The 4029-nt window shown below is 37.5% G+C and overlaps 1 pseudogene; it reads left to right on the forward strand.

The window, feature by feature from the left end:
* The first annotated feature begins 437 nt into the window (after window positions 1-437).
* LOC148121753 (immunoglobulin kappa variable 4-1 pseudogene) lies at window positions 438-1252 on the forward strand (annotated as a pseudogene).
* Window positions 1253-4029: the final 2777 nt, after the last annotated feature.

Genomic DNA, 4029 nt, shown 5'->3' on the forward strand with positions numbered 1-4029 from the left:
GCTCAGTATTTGTTTTCCTAGGTATAAGAGTGGATTTAGAGATGGAAGATAATAAACAAGTTTAGTATCAATTCTTTCTCTCTCCCTTTTCCTCTTTTCCTCACTCCACCCTTCCTTTCTTTTACCTCATGTTTCCTTACCCTAAGATTTGTTTTGGTGTTGTGAAATTTTGAATGTATTTTACCATTTCCCTAGTACTCTTAATCAAAAATAGCTTTCTTAACATTTATGCAAAAGCAAACTGATTTAAATATGTCTTGGATTTGAACCAAAGTATTTTATTACAGCACCTAGTTGATTTCTGTTTAAGAATTGTAAGCTGATATCTTTCACTGATTGTTCACACAGCCCATGATACTATTTTTGACTGTTGATTAACATCAGTTACTCACACACACTGCCCAGGCACATCTTTATGTATTTGTTGACTGCTTTGCATGGGAAACTCCAACCCAGACCACCTGCTTAGAATGTATAAAGCAGGCCTTTGTAGTGAGAACTGAGCTACATCAGACAGAGAGAGCAATATGGAGTCACAGACCCAGGTCCTCATGTTACTGCTGCTTTGGGTGTCTAGTAAAAAATTTATATGTATTATAATCTTCTTGAAGTCACTTCTCTGTATAAAGGAAATTTACAATGTGTGCTAGCACACAATATTTCTTACAATATTGTATATGATATATATTCTGACAATATGACATTATGAGGATATTAAATAATCTTAAATGACAAATTTTATCTGTATTAAATTCTGTGTTATTATACATGATCATTGTATTTTTTGATTGCAGGTGTCTATGCAGATATCATGATGACTCAGTCTCCAACCTTTATGGCTGTGTCAACAGGAGATAAGATCACTATCAGCTGTAAATCCAGTCAGAATCTTTTATACAGTAAAGACTGGAAGAACTATTTGGTCTGGTATCAACAGAAACCAGGATAGTCTCCAAAACTATTAATATACTGGGCATTCAGTCGGGATACTGGGGTCCCTGATTGCTTCATAGGCAGTGGAACTGAGACAGATTTCACTCTCACAATCAGCAGTGTCCAGACTGAAGACCTGGCACATTATTACTGTTTGCAGCATTACAGTTATCCTCCTACAGTGCTTCAGCCTCCAACAAAAATGTCAGAAAGTCTCACCAGCTGCCTGTATCATGCACAGTCCTTGATCTGTGCACTTCCCCCTTCTGCTGGTAGGCCTGAAACACCGACAAAAGTTTTGCAGAGCCCAACAAAATAAATTTGATTCAATGCCAATATATTTTTTGGTATGAAAAACCTTTATACGAAAATGCCAAGGAGAACTCAGTTACCACAAATTCAGTTGCCTCACTAGGAAGGGTTTATCTTTTCATACTTCTGGAATTCTGATGTCCATCATAAGACTGTATGGGCTGATGCCACAGTGATGGCAAACTATATTTTGTTTTAGATGCTCAAGAAAGAGTGTTTTTTGTTTTTTCTAGATTCTAGAGGATTCTTAATTCCTTAATGGTGTTCATTTCTTCTGCACCTGCTTTTTATTATATATTCAGTTAATTAAGTACCTTTTCTGTGTTCATATTAGTGTGAATTTGTGTGTGCATACATGTATGTATGTTTCTAGTGTGAACACATGAAATGACATAGTTGTGGAGGTCAGAGGACAGCTTGGCCTAGATTTTCTTTTGTCATTTGAGTTCTAAGGATCAAATTCAGGTTTGATATCAGGCTTGGTGTCAAGTGTCTTAATAATGTGAGCCACTCTGCTGTCACTTACAATCTTTTATTGTTGTAAAATCATTGTACACAATTTTCTTTAAAGCTATATTTTTCCAATATATTATATATTTGAGCATATGTGCTTACCTTCTCTTTGTCTTTCCTGCTATCATTTCTTCCACAGAGTATCTTCTTCTTTTATCTCTTTGTGTCTCATATTATAAGCACACCAATGGCAACATACCCATTTCCACACACCCACACCCCAATAAACACTTATGAACACATATACACATGCACACATATCAACATACATAATTGATATACACATACATACACAGGACACACTCCTGAATTCATACAGAAATACACACACACACACACACACACACACACATATATACAATATTCACATGAACTTTAAATACTTGAAATTGAATTAGAATTTAGCATTTTCAAAAGAAAGAAATTGTGATGTTTGTTGCCATTGTTTCTGGAACCACATCTTCCTCTGAAGTTTCTGTGTTTGCTTTCCAGTTGTAGAGTTTGAGAAATTTTCCTGCACTCTAATGTAGGATATAATTTTGTGTTAGCAGGTGCTGCTTTCCAGTTTTTACATGTCATATCAATGAACAAAGCTTAATATTTTTAGGGGGCATATACTGTGCTCTCATGTAAAAAATATTCTAATTTATTATGTCTGTATTCTGATTAACAAACTTATCCTATTTTGAAGATATAGAAAGGAACAATTGTGTTATAGTGTACATAAAATACTGCAGATCTCCAAATACATTAATGCTGAGTGATTCTGGGCAGTGAACCTTTTATTGTAGGTTGATAAATTTAGAAAAGCCTCAAATAAACTAGAAGAGATACTTAAACCAACATATATGAATGATAACTCAGAACACAAGACCATGAAGAAAATCAAACCAAGAATTATGCTCCATGGGATCATAATTCACTTACAGATTCAATTAAAAGATCTGAAATATGTAAAATGTTGTCTGATGATTTCAAAAGTATACTTTTAAAATGGTAAGTTACCACAAAAAGATACAAATGAAAAATTTATTCAGTTAAGACTATAGAGAGAAAGCCTAGTGACATAGAGGAAAACATAAACAAGGTGGATAATATAATCAACAACACACCAGAATAAGTAAACAAGGGGAAAATATCACCACTGAAATGTTATTCTGAAATTTCTTTTCATCAAATACAACAAACAGTGAATGAGCAATAGCCCACTCAAACATGTGTCTCTGGTAGCCCTGCTCTTTTCCCTATTTTTCTCTCCCTCTGCTAAAACTATTAGATCACATTCATGAAACTAGTCAACATGTTCTATTTGCTTATATGGCCAATTCATCCTCCTGAGGCTGACTGTCAAGATCTAGCTATCAAAGTATCAAAACCTAGAAATCAAAAGCCCTTATTGGCTCACCTAATTAACATGCCCATTAAGATTAAGCACCTCATCCTATCACCAGGTCTCTACCTCTATTAACTGCCATTTTCCTATGTTCAAGTTTGTCTCTTGTTGCATTTTGCTGCTCACTCTTCCTCTATCTCTTGATTTTTCTCTGAATCCCTGCTCTTGTTCCTCTGTGGCAAGTAGATCTCCTTCATGCTTAGAGCTGGGACTTCAGTGTCCCGAATCTAAACTTTTCCTTTCAAACAGAACCATGAACCACCATAAAACTAAATAAAATGTTCTTCCTCCTTCTGCTCCTCATTTGGACCTTGGGGGGCTCAGTCCGGTGCTCCAATGTGGGTCTCCGTCTGTATCACCATCCATCGTCGGATGAAGGTTCCCTCTGGTCTTGCCTTCTTTGCTCACGTTCTCTTTCCTCCTGCTTCTCGTTTGGACCTAGGGAGTTAAGTCCAGTGTTCCAATGTGGGTCTCTGTCTCTATCTCCATCCATCGCCAGATGAAGGTATGGTTATGGGCCAAGGTGGTTCAGGCACCCTCTCCTCTGTCCAGAGAACAATCCGGGGATCTCTCGTTGGACCTGGGATCCCATTTATAATCAAGTCTCTTGTAAACCCAAAAATGACTCCCTTAGTTGAGATATATTCTTCCCTGATCCCATATCCATCCTTCCTCCCTACCCCCCATCCCAGTCCCCCGAGCTTTCCCCATTCCTCCCCTACTCCCTTCTCTCTAACCCTCTCCCCTTCCAACAACCCTCCCCCCCCCCATGCACCCGAGGTTTCATGGGACTCTTGTCTATTTCCAATCTCCAGGAGGATAACTACATGAGGGGTGTGATCACCCACTGATACAAGGGGACAGATCTAATGAGAGTT

The sequence above is a fragment of the Myodes glareolus genome, chromosome 6 (assembly GCF_982192425.1).
Source record: "Myodes glareolus chromosome 6, mMyoGla1.1, whole genome shotgun sequence".
Classification (NCBI taxonomy): Eukaryota; Metazoa; Chordata; class Mammalia; order Rodentia; family Cricetidae; genus Myodes; species Myodes glareolus.